The following is a 22,350-nucleotide window of genomic DNA, read 5'->3' on the forward strand; positions in this document are numbered from 1 at the left end:
GTAGTTTCTTTCATGTTGTTTTTGAGGGAAATGTGGAGCACTTAACACAGTGCCTGTTTTCTCTCTGCCATCTTGGTCAGAAGTCCTGAAGTCAGTTTTCAATAGTACTATATAATAATAAAGTAACCTACTTACAAATAAAGTAAACTAAATTTAATCTTTCTGGTGGAAAATAGATATTTAATTAATTAGAGAACTTTCAACCTTGTTGATGAAAAGACCAGAACTGAATAGAAAATTTGTCATTCAAGATTCAAAAGAAGTATATAAAAAGTAAATATGAAAGACAAATCATAAGGGTTTTACTATAATTAAATTGTTGAAATTCCTATATGGGAGTATAATACATTTTTATAACTACCATATTATTAGTAGAATTCTGTATAGATGGAGGGCATGAATGATAATGTTGAAATGTTCTCCAAATTTTAGTGAGTGAAAAAGAAAAATGTACAGGAAGAAGGGTGGCACACAAAATGGGAATATCTTTTTTCACATAAACAAGGCACACAAGGAAGAAATTTTGCAGTGAAGGGAAGAATGAAGAGGCTGACAAAACTTTCATCAGAACTGGTTCAAAGATGGAGCAGTATTTGAACAGTCAATTGAGTAGAGACATCTAGCTGATGCCATAAGGAAAAAGAGGGGAGAAAAGGGATAAGTGCTATGGAGAGTGATAAAAAGGAGTTAATGGTAATAAGTAAAATTAACTTTTGAGAAAGAATAGGATAAAAAGAGAATGATAAATATAAGAAAATAAGAAGGAAGAAATTACACAGTAATCATAGCTGAATTTCAATGAAATGAGCTCATCCATAAAATAGTAAGAGAGAGCAAAATGAATTATAGACAAGAATCCAACAATATGTTGTTTATAATAAGCATATTTGAAACAAAAAGACACATAAAATGGTCAAATAAAGGGCTAATAAGAATCCATTATTCTTCAGTTGATGTAAAAAAGGCAGGGATTGGGATGACTCAGTGGACCAGTGGATAGAGCACCAGCCCTGGAGTCAGGAGCACCTGATTTCAAATCCAGCCTCAGACACTTAAGAATTACCTAGCTGTGTGGCCTTGGGCAAGTCACATAAGCCTATTGCCTTGTGAAAAAAAAAACCTTAAAAAATGGCAGAGGTAGTAATCTTAAACTCAATAAAATAAAAACAAAAAGTAGACTTACAAAAGATAATTTGGAATCTTCATTTACAAAAAGGTGTCATAGACAATGAAGTAATTTAGAATTTTTTAAAACAGTTTCTATGGTAAAGCTCTTTTTTCTTAAATATATGGAGAATTGAGTCAAATTTATAAAAATAAAAGCTTTTCCCCAAATGATATAATTGACATATATGAGCAGGCTACTTTCAGAAGAGAAAATATAAGCTATCTATATTCATGCAAAAGTATCCTAACTCATTTTTTATTAGAAAAATGCAAATTTAAACAATTCTGAGGTGCCCACCTCATACCTATCAGACATGACAAATGCCAGTAAGGGTGAGAGGCAAAGATATTCCAGTAGCCTTTCTGGAGTTATGAACTAGTCCAATCATTCTGGCAAATGATTTGGAACTGTTCCTAATGGTCTATAAAAATGTACAGAACCTTTGACTTGGTAATACTACTACTAGATCTGTACCCCAAAGATATGAATGGAAAAGGAAAAGGACCATCTGTACAAAAACATTTACAGTAGCATTTTTTGTCTGTTTGTTTTGGTAAAGTATTGAACATTGAGGAGATGCTCATTAATTGAGGATTGGTTAAACAAATTGGAGCATGTGATTGTGATGGAATATTATTGTGCTAAAAAGAAGTAATGGGGAAATAGTTTCAAAAAAGACCTATGTCAACTGATTCAAAGTGAAGTAAGAAGAAGTGGGAGAACAATTGTTTACAATAACAACAAAGATATAATTATTTACTATAAAAGACTTTGCTGTTCTGAATAATGCAATGATCCAAGATACATCTAAAGAATTGATGATTAAATAATGCTCTCCACCTTCAGTAAGAGAACTGATGAACTCTAAGAACATACTGAAGAATAATTTTCTAACTTTTTTTTGCTTTTTGTGATATGACTGTATGGTTTTTCATGATTTCACAGGTATAATTGATGTCATTTTATTTGCCTTAGTGGTGAGGGAGGGTTGGGAGTAAGAGAAAGATTTTGAAACACAAAATTAAGAATAGTGGTAAAGATAAATCAATTATTCACATATATACATATATACATATATACATATATATATATATGTATATTTGTATGTATAAGAAAGGACCCAGACTAGCTATGTTTATTCCTTTATTCCTTTCTGGGGACTATTACTGATACTCTGAATTTCTTTCTTCTCTTTACCCCAATATATATAAACATTTTTCAACCACTAACTTTTTTGCCATTCTCTTACATGCTGTCTTTCCCTTTAGAATGTAAGTTCCTTGAGGGTTTTTTTTTTCTTTTTTTGCTTTTATTTATATTCCTAATCTATAGTATACTTGCTGGCACCTAATAAGTACTTAATAAAGGTTTATTGACTTGACATATTTACCATAGTCAAATCCTTCAGTGATCCTCCTTCACAAACCTAGTTCTTTGTTCAAAATTCTCCAGTTATTAGGTAAGTTTTCCTTGCATGAAGCCTGTCTCTTCATCTTTTACCCATTGCCCTTGTGTCTTTTCTGTAAGACCAAGAAGAAAAAGAATAATCCAAATTCCATGTGATCAGCATTCAATTATTTCACAAATGTTATGTCCTATAAGTGCCTTTTTTAAATAGACTTTATACCTCCAGCTACTTCATTTTTCCATCCTTAGAAATATATTTGCTAAAATTTGCCAATCAGAACAAAACATAATATATACCAGAGGTACAAGAAGATTGGGATGGGGTGGGAGAATAAGCTGTGACTATCACCTTAGTTTAATAATAAAAGTAGTGTTTATATTGTACTTTAAATTTTTGCAACATGATTTATGAATATTTCATTTTATCATTAGGGCAATACTAGAAATCAGGTGTTATTGTTATCATGATTTTTACAGACAGTGAAACTGAAGCAGACAGATATTAAGTGATTTACTCAAAATTACATAGCTGGTAAGTCTATAATGTCAATTTTAAATTTTGTTCTTTATGACTCAAATCTAGTTCTCAATCTTTGAACCACTTAACTTAGTTCAGGATACTGTTTAGATCAAAGATCCCTTTCAATACCACCAGTTGTGTCTTCTCAGTAGAATGTAAACTCCCTGAAGGGCAGAAACATTCTCATTTTAGTCCTTTTACCACAGTACTTAATGCAGCTCTGGATAAGTAGTTTCAAGTGCTTAATGAATTTTCCTTGATTATCTTAATTAATCCCAGTTATTTTAGTATGATAGAGAACCAGTTAGCTTAAACATATCAAAGAGGTTAAATTACATCCCCATGAAGGGAAGGGTGATTAATTGAACTGAGACTGGCACTCCAGTTATGCTCTCCTCATTCCTGTTCTAATCTTCTTTACATAGGTAGTAGCAAAGGAAATGAAATCAAAATTTGAAGTTGTTTATAATAGACTGAAGTATAAAATTAAATTAAACCTAATAAGACAGATCAATAACCTTTTGACAATTGTGTTCCAACCCTATACTGAGAGTATATAGACTATTTCCTGTCTGATTGAAGACTTGAATGGTATAGGACATAGCTCTACTTATTACTCTATTTAAGAAAACTGAGAGATCTAGAGATGATATGACATAATAATATATTATAAAAATGATTGTGTTTAAAAGTCCAAAGAAGACATTTTGGGAAAGGAAAACTGATTAGTTTTCTTTAAATATTTGATGGCATGTTATATTAAGGGATTAAATTTTTTCTGCTTGACCCAAGCGAGCAGAACTAGGAACTATGGGTGGGAGGTTTAAAGATGACATGTTTATAATGGGAATGAGGCTGAAGAGAAAATCTTTCTAATACTCAGAATTAGCCAGATATATCTGTAGAAGGGAAAAGTTTTTCGTTTCCAGGGATCCTAATGTGAGTACTTTAAGATTTGTTAGGGTTATTGGAGAGTGGATTGCTGCAAGAAAAGACAAAAAATGGGGGTGATATCTGAGGTCCTCTCATTCAGAGTCTGTGATTTTGGTTGCCATTACTGCTTACTCCTATTATTCTTTTCCCTATCTGTCTGCACTGGCAAGCTCTGACAAGCTGCTACCACCTGAAAATCCTCCGATCATTTCAGATCCCATCATTAAACAGATGTTGAGTGAAACTAGAGCCATTTGTCAAGGGAGAGTGGGAGCTCCTGCCACCTTATAGACTTACTACCCACTCATTTCTTAAGATGTTCATCCAGAATACACAAATACAGTGAGTGATGCCAGGCTACCAAGTGATCTTATGTCTGTTTCCTTGGAAATGAATGTTTAAAAAAAAGATTTTAACAATTCTGCATAATAACATGTCATTCCTCAACAATCCAGCAAGCTTTATTTTTCTCTCATGCCATCATTCTGCTGCAGAGCAAGCAAGTGAATAATGGACTTCTTTCTGTAGAAGTTTATTTCTCAATCTCCATTTTTAAAAAGATAAGTCAATGAAGAGAGGAGGAGTCATTGAACACTTCAGCAAGAACTGAAATTTAGCAAGAAGATTCTGAAAAAACTTCCAAGGGTATTAAGATATCAGAAAAGAAACTTTCCAATTTGAAAGTCCAAGACATCCATTTATCATCCTTGCCTTCCTTCAAGGCCCAACTCAGGGATCACTTCCTCTGGGAAACATTCCATAATTCTCCCCATCTCCTTAATTTTTTTCTTGTTCTGTCCATATTTTTTATTTTTATTGTACCATCCTTATCTAGCTATAAGCTGTATTCTTCCCTAAGTAGAATGTAAATTCTTGGAGGCCAAGACTTTTGCTCCTTTTTATCCCTACAACTTAATAGAGGGTCTAATTCAAGTCATAAATTTAATAAATTCTTATTATTGAATTAAATCCCTGCTATTGCTGTCTCTCAAGCTTCCCCTCTTTAATGTTTTTAGCATCTGGATCATAGTCTTTCCCATTCCCTCACAAACTCTTATAGTTATTTATAAGAGTCTCAGCTTATGAATTGACACACTTTAGGATCACTAATACTATTGCCCCATTGGAAAGAGTCAATGGAAGTTATGATCCTAATGGGTTTATGGCCATGTATAGTTAGTACATATACTATATATTCCTGTTCAGCCATGATGTTTCCCAAATTACATTTCAAATAAAATAATATTATTTTAAATATGTACTATATATATTAGAGATATGGAGTCATATTAGAAACAGATAGTCTTGATGACATTATTGTCAGAGTATGCTTAAGATAAATGTCTAGGCAAAACATCTTGAGAAATTCAGTAAAAGAGAGATCACTGATTGTGTTGTGAATGTTTCATGGTGGAGATGTCCTTGAGTTAGACCTTGGAGGAAAGGAGGAACTATATTAGATGAAGATTAATATAATGTAGGGAGGAGGTATAATATGTGTGAAGACAAAGGAATGGGATACAAAAGGTTGAGGAAGAACAGTGAACATTATTCCTATATAATAAATTCAGATCTTCTTTTCCTCATTAAATCCTTATCCTTCATCCCCAATCTATTTGATTCACCTTCGAAAGAGATGTGACTTGGAGCTAATCTCTCCTTAGAACTCCTTCAAATAAGAGATTATGAACTCTCAAAAATCTCATTTTGGCTACATTCTAACCCAGCATATCTGCCTGTATTTTTTTCTCCATAGTTAGAGTTAGATAATTTTAGTTGGAATGCTGGACTTTGAAAGGGAGATTTACTTCTAGTTTTTAGCAATTAACTAGCTATGTGGTCACTGAGCTACAAGCAAATCTCTTAAGACTTAACTCCTAAGTTATAGGTGGAGTGAGATCAATAATACTGAAGGGGTTTCCATACCAATAAAACCATATATCCTAGTTATATTGACATACTTTCTATAGGATGATATAATGAAAATATTATTGGACATAGCATTAGAAAGTATGGATGCTGGTTCTGACACAATCACTCATTAGTCACATGCTCCAAATTCTTGAAATTCAAGATTATTCACAAGTAAAGTGACATTATTTTGAATAATATTTATCATTTTATGTATGTATATATATATTCATATCTATCTATGCACACATGTCTACAATTGCTAAATATATTAGCATCTATATAACCATTTGTTGGTTTAAGCAAAGGAAAATAGATGGTCATATGACAGCACTTTATTGGTTCAAAACTACTCGGTTCTGTATAAGGTGGTACCCTACATATCACTGCAGGATACAACTAAACAAACTTAAAAATAAAATAATTGCTATAAACAAAAGGGATTTTTAAAAATAGTACAATAGCCCCTAGTATACATAATATCGGGTTATCATTGTTGTTTTTCCTTCATTTTTAAGAGCATCAGTGATATTATGATTTGATATTTTGGCTTCCATATGAATTGGATTTTAGTAAGACACTTGCTCAAAGATTGGGCCTAATTCTTTATGAGTCACTGAGGATCATAGAATTATAATTTTTGAAACATTTATCATGAAGGAATTTTAAAGATTCTCTAGTGTAGCAGCCTTTATTTTTGAGGGTATTGAAGCCCAAGTGAAAATGGGATACCCAAAGTTATAAAAGAAATTAGAGACTGAACCAGAATTTACAACCTGGTCCTCTTGCTCTAAGTTCATCAGTATTGCTTCTACATGTTAATTCTTCCTCCCTTCTGTCCCTGCACAAAAACAATTCCTGTAAACAAGAAAATAGCTTCAGAAAGTAAAAGTCAATCCTAGAGTAGGACAGTGAAGACAGGATTTAGTGTAGGAGGCAAGAGTAAACTGAAAAGTCAGGCCAGGTGGGTGAAGGATACCTCTCTGTGGGAAACTAAAACAAAGGACCGGAATATGAAAAACATCCATTAAGAATTCAATGGTTTTGCTTCTGACAAAGGATTCATTTCTAAAATATATAGAGAACTGAGTCAAATTTAAAAGAAAAAAGTCATTCTCTAACTCATAAATGGTCAAAGGATATGGAAAGACAATGCTCAGATGAAGAAAGCAAAGTTATATTTAGGCATATGAAAAATTGCTCTAAATCTATATTGATTAGAGGAATGCAAATGAAAGGATTTCTGAGGGACCACCTCACTTCTCTCAGGTTGGTCAATATGACTAGAAAGGAAATTGATCAATATTGGAGGGTATGTAGGAAAACTGAAACAATGATGTCTTGTTGGTAGAGTTGTGAATTGATTCAACCTTTCTGAGAGAGGAGTTTAGAATTATGTGCTAAGGGTAATAAAAATGAGCATACCTTTGTTCCATCAATATCACTATTTTCAGTTTTTAAAAGTGGTCTAATGTATTATGTCATTTTTTTATCTCTAATGTTTTCTTTGATTTGTTTGGATCTGATTCTTCTCCCACATGATCAAAATAACTCTATTCAGTATGTTATTAATTTACTTACTTATTGATGTGTGCAATATTCTCTTAATTCTACTCACTTTAGTCATCAGTTCATATAATTCTTTCTTTGCTTCTTTAACTTCTGATCACTCATAATTTCTCATAGAACAATAGTACTCTATAACATGTACAACTCAAAAATGTGCCCTGACATTAGTAAAAACTGCCATTGCATATATCTGTAAAAACAAATAAAAAATATATTTTTAAAAAATCAATAATTTCAGTGCAGTCCTTGAAGACAGGAGGACAGGAGTTTGAATTCTACCTCAGACACTTGACACTTAATCCTAATTGCCTTGCATCAATGATCACCTCCAGTCATCCTGATTCATATCTGGTCAGTGGATCGAGATAGCTCTGGAAGGGATAGGGATGCAGGTGACTAAGCATAGCAAGCCCTCACTCAAATCCAATTCATATGTTTGTCATGGTCTTCTTCGAGAACAAAGGGTAAACACAATCAATATATAGGTGATCTTAAGCAAGCTTTTATTTAACTGTTTCTAACCTGGTCATGACAAAGTAAACCAGAGTTTGAGTGCCAGCAAATCAGATAGTAGTTTATTAATAACTTCCTTTACAAGGAACCAATTTGCAAATCATGGAAATAATTTACCTTGCTGTTGTGGAGCCAGATATATTATTTGATCATAAGTGATCAGGTGTATCACAGAACAAACAGATTTGGGGCTTGAGTAGTCAATGCTGACTATGCAGGACAATACAATGATTACATCACCTGTCACCATCCAAATAAAAGTCCATTAGGAAACAGCTTAATTGATTGTTATTTTGGGGCCATATTACAGTACAAGTTAAACTGATTCATTTTACTTAAAATGGACAAGATCCGAATGTCAATATTTGATGGATGACTTCTGGTCACTGTTTTCTAAGGCCCAGAGTCTGCCTGTGAAAAGAATCTCTAGCAAGCAAATTATTATTATTAGATTCATTAATTCATGTCATATATCGTGTCAATCAACATAAAAATCTCAAATATTGGTATTCCCTCCTTTTTTGTAAATAAGGGCAGAGTCCCTTGTAGACTAATGATTTTGATTCATGATTTATCATTTACCTAATAGATTTGTTAGTAATTTATAAAACTTCTTGATTAAAGACACTTGAAATAAAAGGAAAAGGGGCATAATCATCATATGACAAGAAAAAAACTTCCTTAGCTCTGTTGGAATAAGATATGAGTCTTATGTGTCAGCCAATTTTCAAAAGGTGTTAAAGGCAAGGCTCAAGATTCACCAGGTGGTGAATTTTCCTTTTCCAGAAAAGAAATAGCATAGCAGGAAAATAAAGTCAAGAGAACATTACTTAAGTTGTGTCCAAAGTTGTCATCATTACCCTTTCCCCATATCCCTTTTCTAGATATCTACCTTAGCAGTTCTGAGATTGACACTCAGGTCATTTTCTATTATAGACTTTATATCAATTCAGACAACCACCTTCGAAATCAAAACTTCAAAGTTGTTATTATTATCCTTAAATAGCAAAAATTTATCATTAACTGCAACTTAAAACTTGTTTATAGGTTTTAAAAAGACTACTCCTATGAATCATTAAAACTTGTCAAGCAGTATCAAGGAGAAAGGAAATCTTACTCCATAGATGGCATGGCTGCAAATTTCAACTGTGTCAGGTTTAATGAGTTTGTTGCCTACATCAGATGTCAGCCTGACCTGCAGGGCCTTGATGACTGCTACTTTAGACTCTATCTTTTTTTAATACTGAAATTTTATTTTATTTTTCCAAATATACAATGATAGTTTATTGACATTCAATCATTTGCAAATTTATGAGTCCCACATTTTTCTACCACCCTCTTTTACTCCCCCAAAACCATGGTGGCAAACAGTCTGCTAAAAGTTGTACATGTACAATATTGTTTACCATATTTCAATATTAATCATGTTGTGAAAGAAGAACTAGAACCGAGGAAAGAAAAAAAATAAGAAAGGATGGAAAATGATAAAAAGAAGCTTTTAAAAAGTGAACATATGCATTCAGACTCTGTTTTTTCCCTCTGGATTTGTATGGCATTGCCTATAGCACCTCTCTCAGGTTTTTACTTGATCTCAGAATTGCTGAAAGTAGGTGCATACATCTTTGTTGATCACCTCACATTGCTGTTATTGTGTACAATGTTCTCTTGGTTCTGATCACTTCACTCAGTAGCAATCCATGCTTCTCTAAAGTCTGACCACTCGTGATTTCTGATTTCTTTCTTTTTTTTTTCTGCAAAGCATTGAGGTTAAGTGGCTTGTCCAAGGCCACATAGCTAGGTAATTATTAAGTATCTGAGGCCAGATTTGAACTCAGGTACTCCTGACTCCAGGGCTGATGCTCTACCCACTGCACAACCTAGGTAGCCCACACATGATATCTTATAGAACAATAGTACAACATAACATTCAAATACCATAATGTATTTAGCCAATCTGCAGTGGATGAGCATCCCCTCAATTTCTATTTCTGAACCACTACAAAAAGAAGTACTATAATATTTTTGAACACGTGAGACTTTTGCCATTTTTTATGGTTTCTTTGGAATATAGACCTAGTATTGGTATTACTGAATCAAAGGTTTGATCAGTTTTATTGTTCTTTGGACAGATTATCTCTGGGATGGTTGGATCAGTTCAAATTCAATCAATAGTGCATTAATGTCCTAATTTTCCCACATATTCTCCAACATTGATCAATTTTCTTTTTTGTTGTCTTAGTCAATCTCTTGGTGTAAGGTGGAATCTCATGGTGGTTTTAATATGCATTTCTCTAATCAAAAATGATTTGGAGAAATTTTTTTTATCACTATAAGTAGTTTTGATTTCTTCAATCAGAAACTGTTCATATGCTTTGACCATTTATCAATTGGGGACTGACTTGTAATATAATAAATTTGATTGTTTTCTATATATTTTGGAAACAAGTCCATTATCAGAATCATTAACAGTGAAAATTGTTTCCCAGATTTCTGCTTTCCTTCCAATCTTAGCTGTATTGGTTTTATTAGTGCAAAATCTTTTTAACACAAGTAAAATCATCTATTTACAATTTATGTTTTCTATTTCTTGTTTGGTCTATGTTTGATTTTCAAGGTCACGTCACCTTTGGGCTCTATAATCCCAGTAGGTGGTACTGCTATTTTAAGATATGTCAATTGAATCTAGAACTCCACATCTCGGAGACTAGTAGCAATGGGGTGGTGAAAATGATTTCAAAGGGACCTTTCCACTGTGGAATGAGTGTTTTGAGAGATGTCCTTTCTAATCAATCCAGACACATGGTTAAATCAGGGGCTGAAATTGGAAACTTTATTTTTAAAAAGTTTTTATTTATTTTGAGTTTTACAATGTTCCCCCCATTCTTGCTTCCCTCCCCCCTCCCCCCACAGAAGGCATTTTGTTATTCTTTACATTGTTTCGATGTTATACACTGATCTCAGATGGATGTGATGAGACACAAATCATATCCTTAAGGAAGAAAAATAAAGTATGACCAAAATTACATAATACAATAACAGTTCTTGCTTTTCTGATATGAAGGTATTAGCCTTTGTTCAAACTCCACAATTCTTTCTCTGGATATAGATGGTATTCTCCAAGATAGCCTAAAATTGTTCCTGGATGTTGCACTCATGGAATGATCAAGTCCATCAAGTTGGATCATCACCCCCATGTTGCTGTTAGGGTGAACAGTGTTTTTCTGGTTCTGCTCATCTCACTCAGCATCAGTTCATGCAGATCCTTCCAGGGTTCCTTGAACTCCCATCCCTCCTGGTTTCTAATAGAACTATAGTATTCCATGACATACATATACCACAATTGGTGAAACCATTATTTAATTGAAGAACATTCACTTAATTTCCAATTCTTTGTCATCACAGACAGGGCTGCTATTAAATATTTTTGTACAAGAGATGTTTTTACCCTTTTTAATAATCGCTTCAGGGTAAAGACTCAGTAGTAGTTTTGTTGGATCAAAGGGTATGGACATTTTTGTTGCCCTTTGGGTATAATTCCAAATAGCTCTCCAGAAAGGTTAGATGTGTTCACAGTTCCACCAACAATGCATTAGTGTCCCAGATTTCCCACAGCCCTTCCAACATTGATCATTCTCCTTTCTGGTCATATTGGCCAGTCTGAGAGGTGTGAGGTAGTATCTCAGAGATGCTTTAATTTGCATTTCTCTAATAAGTAATGATTTGGAGCAATTTTTCATATGACTATAGATCACTTTGATTTCCTCAGCTGTAAATTGTTTTTGCATATCCTTTGACAATTTATCTACTGGGGTTTTTTTTTTGAAAATTTGACTCGGTTCTCTGTATATTTTAGAAATATGCATCCTTTGTCAGAAATACTAGTTACAAAAATTGTTTCTCAATTTGCTACATTTCTTGGGATCTTGGTTACAGTGGTTTTATCTGTGCAAAAGTCTTTTAATTTAATCAAAATTAGCTAGTTCATTTTTAATGATGTTCTCTATCTCTTCCTTGGTTATAAACCGCTTTCCTTTCCATTGATCTGACAAGCAACCTACTCCTTGTTCTTCTAGTTTGCTTATAATATTGATTTTTATGTCTAAATCCTGTATCCATTTGGATTTTATCTTGGTATAGGGTGTGAGGTGTTGGTCTAATCTAAGTTTCTTCTATACTAAATTACAATATTCCCAAGTTTTTATCAAAGAGAGAGTTTTTATCCCAATAGCTGGATTCATTGATAAACAGAAGATTACTATAATCATTTCCTGCTATTACACCTAGTCTATTCCACTGATCTACCACTCTATTTGTTAGTCAGTACCAGACAGTTTTGATGACTGATGCTTTATCATATAATTTTAGATCTGGTAAGGCTAAGCCACCTTCTTTTGCACTTTTTTTTCATTGAATCCCAGGAAATTCTTGATTTTTTTTATTTCTCCATATAAATTTACTTACAATTTTTTCTAACTCATTAAGTAATTTTTTAGAATTTTGATTGGTAGGGGACTAAACCAGTGGTTTAGTTTTGGTAGAATTGTCATTTTTATTATACTATCTCGACCTATCTATGAACAGTTGATGTTTGCTCAGTTATTTAAATCTGATTTTATTTGTGTGAGAAGTGTTTTGTAATTGTTTTCAAAAAATTTCTGAGTCTGCCTTGTCAAGAAGACTACAAGGTATTTTATATTGTCTGAGGTTACTTTGAATGGGATTTCACTTTCTAGCTCTTTCTGCTGTATTTTGCTAGTCACATGTAGAAATGTTAAGGATCCATCCTGCTACTTTGCTAAAGTTGTGAATAGTTTCTAGTAGTTTTTTTAGATGATTTTTTGGGATTCTCTAGGTATGGCATCATGTCATCTGCAAAGAGTGAGAGTTTCGTCTCTTCCTTCCCAATTCTAATTCCTCCAATTTCTTTTTATTCTTTTATTGCTGAAGCTAACAGGTTTAAGACAATATTGAATAGTACTGGTGATAATGGGCATCCTTGTTTCACCCATGATCTTATGGGCAATGCCTCTAGCTTGTTGATGGATTCAGATAGACACTGCTTATTATTCTGAGGAACAATCTATTTATTCCTACACTCTCTAGTATTTTTAGTAGGAATGGGTGCTGTATTTTGTCAAAAGCTTTTTCAGCATCTATTGATATGATCATATGATTTCTGATTATTATATCATTGATATAATTAATTATACTAACACTTTTCCCAATATTGAACCAACCCAGCATTCCTGTGATAAATTCTACTTGAACATAATGTATTATCCTAGTGATAGCTTGTTGCAAACCATATGCTAAGATTATATTCCTGATTTTTGCATCTATATTCATCAGGGAGAGAGGTCTATAATTTCATTCTCTGTTTTAACTCTTCCTGGTTTAGGCACCATATTGGTGTCAGAGAAAGGGTTAGGCAGATTTCCCTCTTCACCTATTTTTCAAAACAGTTTATATAGAATTGGAATCAATTGTTCCTTAAATGTTCGATTCACTTGTGAATCCATCTGGCCCTGGAGATGTTTTCTTAGATGAGTTCAATAATGGCTTGTTGATTTTCTTTTTCTGAGAGAGGGTTAATTAGGTTTTTAATTTCCTCTTCATTTAATCTGGGCAACTCACATTTTTGTAAATATTTTTCCATTTCACTTAGATTGTCAAATTTATTGGCATAGAATTGAGCAAAATAATTCTGAATTATTACTTGAATTTTCTCCTCATTGGTGGTGAGTTCAAATTTTTCATTGATGATACTAGCAATTTAGTTTTCTTCTTTCTTTTTTTAAATCAAATTAACCAGAGGTTTATAAATTTTATCAGCTTTTCACAAAACCAGCTCTTGGCTGTATTTATTAGTTTAATAGTTTTCTTGCTTTAGATTTTATTAATGTTTCCTTTAATTTTTAGAATTTCTAATTTGGTATTTAATTGGGGGGTTTTAATTTGTTCTTTCTTTTTTTTGTTGCATATTTAGTTTATTGATTTCTTCTTTCTCTAATTTATTCATGTAAGCATTTAAAGAATAATATATCTTCTGACAGCCACCTTGAGTGTATCCCATAGGTTTTGGGAGATTGTTTCATTATTGTCATTATATAGGATGAAGTAATTTGTTGCTTAATCCATTAATTCTTTAAAATGAGTCTATTTAATTTCCAATTAGTTCTGGGTATGTATCTCCCTGGACCAGTATTTCATATGATTTTTATTGCATTATTATCTGAGAAATATGTATTTACTATGTCTGCCTTTCTGCAATTGATAGTTAGGATTTTATGCCCTAGTACATAGTCAATTATTGCGTAAGTGCCATGTACTGCAGGAAAAAAAAATATCTTCCTTTCTATCCCCATTCAATTTCCTCCATAGGTCTAACATATCTAGGTTTTCTAACAATCTATTTAACTCCTTAACTTCTTTCTTGTTTATTTTATGATTATATTTCTCTAAATCTGAGCAGGAGATTGAGGTCTCCCACTAGTAGAATTTTACTGTCTATGTCTTCCTTTAGATCTTTCAATTTCTTTTCTAGGAATTTGCATGCTATACATACTTAGTATTGAAATCACTTTATTGTCTATGGAACCTTTTAGGAAGATGTAATTTCCTTCCTTATCTCTTTTAACACAATCTATTTCTGCTGCTGCTTTGTCTGAGATAAGGATTGCTACCCCTGCTTTTTTCACTTCAGCTGAAGCAAAATATAGTTTGCTCCAACATTTTACCTTTAAATGTATCTCTCTGCTTCAAATTAATTTCTTGTAAGCAGCATATTGTAGGATTCTTGTTTGTAATCCACTCTGCCATTGGCTTACATTTTAAGGGAGAGTTCATCCAATTCACAAAGTTATAATTACTAACTCTTTATTGCCCTCCCATGTTATCTTCCTTCTGTTTGTATTTTTTCCCTTTTTTCCCCTTTATCCATATTCCCCAGTATTTTGTTTCTGAATACCCCCACCTTCAGTGTGTTTGCCCTTTTATATCAACCCCCTCCCCTTTCTATTTCTTTTCCCTTTTCCCCTTCTTCCCTTCCTTCTGTTAGTTCCCCTTTTCCCCTCCTCCTGTTCCCCCCCCCCTTTTCCCCTCTTAATACTTGAAAGGTAAGATATGTTTCTTAAATTAACTGAGTTTATCTAAGTTAACTTTAAGCCAAGTTTTATGAGATGAAGATTCAGGTGGTTCTCACCTCCTCCCTTATTCCCCTCAATTAGAATAGGTCTTTTGTATCTCTTGATGTCATGACATTTAAACCATTCAGTCTCCCTCCAACCTCCATTCTCCTAACTACCCCCCCGTTTTAAGGAGGAATTGTTTTTAAGTCACTTTATCTGAGTCACAGAAAATTTATGAGTGTCCATCACTTCTGGCTATATATATATATATATATATATATATATATATATATATATATATATATATTTTCTCTAAGAGTTACAGTTCTCAAGAGTTATGAGACTCTTTCTCTGAAGTGGGTATATAGACAGTTTCATCTTATTATGTAGCAGTTTTTTTAAACCTTTTCATGTGCCTCTTGAGCCACCTGTTTGATGTCCAAATTTTCTATTTAGCCCTGGTCTTTTCATCATGAAGTCTTGGAAGTCTCCCATTTCGTTATATGTCCATCTTTTCCCCTGGAAGAGAAGCCTCAGCTTTGCAGGGTAGTGGATTCTTGACTGTACTCCAAGCTCCCTTGCTCTTCGGAATATCTCTTTCAAAGTCCTTTGATCCCTTAATGTTGTTACAGTCATGTGGTGTGTAATCCTTACTGTGGCTCCTTGGTATTTAATTTTTTTTTTCTGGCTGCTTGTAGGATTTTTTTCTTTTATCTGATAGTTCTGGAATTTAGCCACAACATTCCTCAGTGTTTCCATTTTATTATCTCTTTCCAGAGGGGACTGATGTATTCTTTCAATAACTATTTTGCCCTCCGGTTCCATGATATCAGGTCAATTTTCCATCATGAAATCCTGCAATATTAAGTCCAGATTTTTTTTCTCTTCAATGTTTTCAGGAAGGCTGATGATTCTCAGATTCTCCTGTCCTGATATGATCTGGAGGTCAGTGGTTTTGCTAATGAGGTATTTTGCATTTTCCTGTATATTTTTGTATCTTTTGGTTTTGTTTAACAAAATCTTGTTGTCTTATGATGTCATTAGTTTCCACCAATTCCATTATTTTTTTAGAGAAGATTTTTCTTCATTTATCTTTTGCAACTCCTTTTCCAGTTGGTCCATTCTATTTTTGAAGGACTTTTCTATTTGCCTAAGTGTAGTTTTGAGAACATCATTTTCTTTTTGCATTTGCCCATTTGAAGATCTGAGAGAATTATTCCCATTTTGTATTTGTCCAATTGTATTTCCCAAGGATTTGTTTTGTGTGATGTTAATTTTTTCTTGCAATATGTTAATTTTCTCTTGAGTTTCTTTTCCCAGTTTTTCCAAATGAGTTTTATACTCTTTCCTGATTTCTTCAAGGAAGTCTTTCTGGGCTGGAGATCAATTCATAATCTCCTCAGCAGTGCTAGATCTCTCTGGGATAGAATATGATACTTCTAATTATTTCTCCAAGGGCCCCCCCTTTTCTCTGGCCTTTTTTCATCTTATTTTGGAGGGGGGGAGCTGGCTCTCAGTAGTTTGCTTTTGAAAATGCTATAGGCTTTGCTCACTTGTCTTAGGAATTCCAAGGCCAGTCACTAAGGGGCACTGATTGCTTTCTCTGGAGTGCTTGAGCTTCCTCAGGAGCTGGTTCTGAGTGGACCTTGAACACTGAACTGGGCCCTAGGGGAGGGAGTTAATCTCTTTTCCTTGAGTGAACTCTGTTGCCCTGAGGAGGTGGTTGTGGTGATGGTGGGGAGGGGGGAGGTATTTATTGTTTGTTCTGGACAAAGAGCTCTGCTGAAAGTATGGAGCTCAGGTCCTAGGCCCAGCTGGTTGTTCTCCAGGCATGCTCTGAGACTGCTGGAACTCACCCTCCTGTACTTCCTCTCCCCCTGGCCAAAGACTCCACATCTGAAGTAGGATCTTGCACCTGCCACTCACCAAAGTCTTTATGACTGAGGCTGGCCTTCTGGCTTTCCCCAGCTGCTGTTCCCATGCTGACCCTCTGCACCTGTCTCCTGGTTCACCTAGGGTCCCCTGAGACAGGCATTCTAGGTAGGTGTTATGCTAGCTTCTTCTGGGTTTTGTCAATTGAATTTTTGTTAAGAGCTTTCTTTCATGTTGTTTTTTGAGGGGAAAGAAGAGCACTTAACACAGTGACTGTTGTCTCTCTGCCATTTTGGCCAGAAGTCTTGCATTGAACTTCCTAAAGAACAAAACTGTGAGATAAGTTGGTAAGACTGATATTTTCTGTGCCAACACAATACAGTAGTGCTAGAGGGAGTGTTTAGTATTCTTCTTACCCATAGATTTAGTAGCATTTTACTATCAAATATATCTCATAAGATCTGAGCTCATGAGAACCAAATAGTCTACATCTAAGGTCTAGGAAATCTAAAGGAAGGACTTTGGGTCAAGAGATAACTAGTTCTATCAGATAATTTAGTCAGGTTAGATAAGTATCCCATTAACTCTTTCAAATATACCTGAGGATTAGGGGTCATATGCACAATACAAATACTGCATTTTAACTGATGAAGCTTCTGTGAAATGGGTACCTCTATCACTATGTATTTTTGTGGTGTAATGCAATGACTTTTTTCTAATAAGACTTTTCTATCCCACAGGCTTCACTGGGTAAACACACAGACTATAACCAAAATATTTTTTGTAACAAAATTTTACAGATGGATGGGTGGCAGTTGGATGAAGTTGATCTGTCAGATTTTATTTTTTAAAATTTATTTATTTTCATCCATATGAGCATGCATATTCCAAGTTATAAAATTTCCCTCCTCCTTCCCCTCAGCAGGAAACACTCAGGTTGGCATTTTACATACACATTTTGTTAAACATGTTTACAAATTAGTAATTTTTGGCATGAGGAATTAGGATTAAGGGAAAGAGACACATAGAGATAAATTATGAAGTGCTCATTAGATTCAGAAGTGTTGTTTTTTAAGATTTTGTTTACGTTTTATGTTTTGTTATGTTTTACTATGTTTATGTTTTGTTTATGTTTTGTTTTTCTTCCTCTGGATGGGGGTAATATAGTCCATAGCTAATCCAATACAGTTGTCCTAGCTATCTGGACTGTGGAGAGGAGCTGCTTCCATCAAGGTTGTTCATCTTATAATGTTGTTGATGTGTACATTGATCTCTTGGTTTCACTCCTTTGGCTCAGCATCAGATCCCGTTAGAGTATGACCATCTTTCTTATAGAATAATAGTATTCCATAGTATTCATGTACCATAACTTGTTTAGCCATTCCCCAATTGATGGGCATCACCTCAACTCCTAATTCTTTGCCATTACAAAAAGAGCTGCTATTAATATTTTGAAACATGTAGGACTTTTCCTGTTTTATAAAATTTCTTCTGTATGTAGACGTAGAATTGGAATTGTTGGGTCAAAGGGTATGAGCAGTTTTATTGCTCTTTGGGCCTAGTTACATATTGCTCTCAAGAAAGGTTGGATCTTTTCACAACTGGACTAGCAATGCATCAATGTCCCAATCCTTCCATAACTTCCCCAACTTTGATAATCTTCTCTTTTTCTTATTTTGACTAATCTAATAGGTTTGAGATAATACCTCATTGTTGTATTAATTTGCATTTCTCTAATCAATAATGATTTGGAGCATTTTTCATATATATATATATATATATATATATACACACTTTAATTTCTTCATTTGAAAACTATCTGTTCATATCCTTTTACCATGAATTACCAGATTTCAAAAGGCACATGTGGAAGAGAAAACTGTCCTTGAGCTGACTTCAATGGAGCCAGATCTACCAGTCTGTCAGGTATCCAGTGACTGATTGAATGAAATGTTCCATCATAGAGAGGGGCTTCTTAGGGAATTTTACAAGTCCATTTGGATCAACCCATAATCCCATAGACTTATGAAGTTTTCATTCTCCCTTTTGAAGTCTGTCCTGGTTTGTGGTTTTAACTATTCTTCAGCCAAGTCATTTCCACAAGCAAGAATGCTGTTTTCTCAGTCGTGGCCTGAAATTTCAATTAATGTTGTAATTTGGGAAAGCAGTAATTAATCTAATGGATAGGAAATTGGTTTCTGATTTATACTTGAAGATGCAGAAAATCCCAATGTTTCCATAACATCCCAAAGTCATGAAGTATCCCAAATAGACACTTGCTGTCTACTGTTTCAAGTTCATCTTTTGCTGAATGGGCCTCAGAAGATGAAGTTTCAGCCACTTCTGTGAATGTGGTGTTGCCATAACCTTCAACCAAGTGTCCTTTTTAATTTTTGAAGTAGAACCTATTTATACACCAATAAAAACTCATTCCTACTATAGGAGTCTCTCTCAAGTCTTCTCCGCTGGGAAGCAAAGCACCCACATCTATCACATATTCATTTTCCAAAGTCTTACTTTTCACCTTAGGTAGATAAGTGGCCAGATTGAGTGTGTTTGTATCCATCATATTCCTTCCATTCTAAGAAGCAAATGAATCTATAGCATCTAAATCCCCAAACTGAAGGGAATTTGGCTAAGAGTCACATGTGAGAAGGGATTCATCAAGGATAAAGGACAGAAGGAAGTGGTCCCTCCTGGGTCAAATAGAATTCCTTATCTAAGAGCCTCAGGAAGCAGGACAAAAGGATGAAAGGCACTGATCCCTCCAGCAAAAAGGGAGAGTGGTTTTGAGATAAAGGCAACAATGTTTTCACTAGCAATCCCTACAGTTGAGATACTGCAAGGTAGGGGAATGGGGAAGACAGAAGGGTTTAAAAACTGAGTTATGCCAGAAGCACAGGGAGGGCAGTCATTGAAGTTCCCTGCTTCAACAGTGCTTGAACACAACCACGGCTCAATGCCACCTCTTCACCTTCTCCTCCACTCCACAACAATTCTGCCTTCCTCCCATTCCAGCAGCAGCCACCTGCTCAGCCTCCCCCACTGCCCCATGACCACCCGTCTCCTTCTCAGGTGCACCAGAAATAACTGGCAGGGCTCGGAGACAGCCATCAACTGCCAGATCAACCTGGAGCTCTACGCCTCCTATGTCTACTTGTCCATGTCATATTACTTAGACCTGGACAACGTGGCCCTGAAGAAATTCGCCAAGTCCTTCCTGCACCAGAGTGCAGGCCCAGAAGCTGGTGAAGCTGCAGAACCAGTGCGGCAGCCACATCTTCCATCGGGACATCAAGAAACCAGACCATGATGACTGGGAGAGTGGTCTGAATGCCATGCACTGTGCTCTGCCCTTGGAAAAAACAACATTACTCAGTCTTTACTGGAACTGCACAATCTGGCAACTGACAGAAATGACCCCCATTTATGTGATTTCATTGAAACCCACTACCTGGACCAACAGGTCAAGTTCATCAGAAAACTGGGTGATCACCTAACCAACCTGCACAAAATGGGGGATCCCTATTCTGACATGGTGGAATATCTTTTTGACAAAACCCACCCTTGGAAACAGTGACAAGGAGAGCTAAGCCACCCCTGGCTTCCCCCATACCTGGGAACTGTGGGTGAGACTCCTACTGTATTTCAATGCATGCATATTTTGGTTTATCTGACCTTTTCATAATCTGTACCAAAAAACTACCACCATTTACATCCCAATAAAGTGGCTTGGTACTGATGAAAAACAAAAACAAAACAAAACAAACAAACAAACAAAAAAGAGTTAGCATCAGTGTCAGCTGGAGAAGATACCTTTTGTTTCTCTATAAGCTGGTTCTAACAAGAGTCATGGGGACATTGGGCAAAACCTGCATATGCTTGCCTTTTTGCCATCTCTCCTACCAGCCCTCCCTGAAGCCTAGGCATGGTGAGTGATTGGGATTGCCTGGAGGTTCATTCATTCCTCCCTGGGTTGCTTTCTGGCACCACTTTATAGTTTTCCCTTTCTCAACTAAGACATATGAATAGATACAAATACAGTTACTTGGGTCTTTATAAACATAGGGTGAGTTGGAATTGCTCAGCAAAAACTATAGGGTCCCTCCTGCATCCCTTTTTTGGCAATAATCTGGAGTACTCTAACCCTACCAGGGCTTGAAACCACAAGTTCCAATCAAGTCACAATCTTGTATTTGAAAGGAAGGATAGAAACTGGGGAGACAACTGAGTTCTTTGGTAAGGGTGGGGATATTTTATGTAATTGGATAGGTTGAGGATTGTTAAAGCAAAGGAGTTCACTTCATCTTTTCCTTCACTGATTCCAATTCAGATCTATACTCTCTTTCCCTTGTTTCATTAATGATTTTAAAGTAGTCCTTTAAAAACTGTCTTAACCTATCTGTAATTAAAATACCCCACTCCATATCTGTGTTACAAATCTTCTTCACTCAAAGAAAATTAAGGATTGTAAAACGTACCCCACCCAACACTTCACAATCCTGAATAAATGAAAGTGTGGGTGGAGGAGATATCCCAGTGAAGAACCTTATGCAGATAACAGACACAATTGTGTTCTTGTTCAAAAGCATTCACTGCTAAGGCAGATTTGTCAGCCATTAAGTAAGCTGCCAAGGAAATTGGAGTGTTATTAATAAAAAAAATGACATTTCCTTGACTTTCAAAGTCTTAAAAATAAAGTTTCTAAGCTTTGTAGCATTTCTTTTCTATTTTGTTCCCTGGTACATTTCCATGAATGCTATAGCTTGCCCTTTTTTATGCTTTTCTGAGTAAGATCCACAAGACAAAATGATTATAGGAAGGGTTAACCTGGGCTACACTTATCTGACAAAAGGTGTAGAATTCAAGAACACTGAAGTTGAACAGAAGTTTACTTATTTAAGGTGTCTTGATCTTCCCAATTTTTCACATCATGTTTTGTTTGGAAAAAATGATATTTTCCTTTTCTCTGTCTTGGGAATTGAGAAACAGGAGGACCCTAATGATTTAATTAGCCTCTGAATTATTCATTAATCTTTTCATATCCAATGAGTACTGACTGCTGTTGGTAGTCCTACAACACAAGAGGTCTCCCATCTTAGACCTTGTCATTGTCTAATTGTTTCCACTTCCAAGATCTTGAACTTTGCAATTATACCCTTAATTAAAACCTAACCTTACATTTTTTCCACTTCTTTCTTCTCCTTCCTTTTTTCTATTCTCACAGTATTCTCTTATTTTTCACTGCCTTTGTTTTTGCCAGAGTCTCTATATTGCTCTGATCTCATTTCCTAGCTTTGTGTCTTTGGTTCTTTAGTTAACCAATTCAA

The 22,350-nt window shown here is 34.9% G+C and overlaps 1 pseudogene; it reads left to right on the forward strand.

Moving 5' to 3' along the window:
* The first annotated feature begins 19,907 nt into the window (after positions 1 to 19,907).
* LOC141499403 (ferritin heavy chain pseudogene) lies at positions 19,908 to 20,613 on the forward strand (annotated as a pseudogene).
* Positions 20,614 to 22,350: the final 1,737 nt, after the last annotated feature.

This window comes from Macrotis lagotis, chromosome X (genome assembly GCF_037893015.1).
Source record: "Macrotis lagotis isolate mMagLag1 chromosome X, bilby.v1.9.chrom.fasta, whole genome shotgun sequence".
NCBI lineage: Eukaryota > Metazoa > Chordata > Mammalia > Peramelemorphia > Peramelidae > Macrotis > Macrotis lagotis.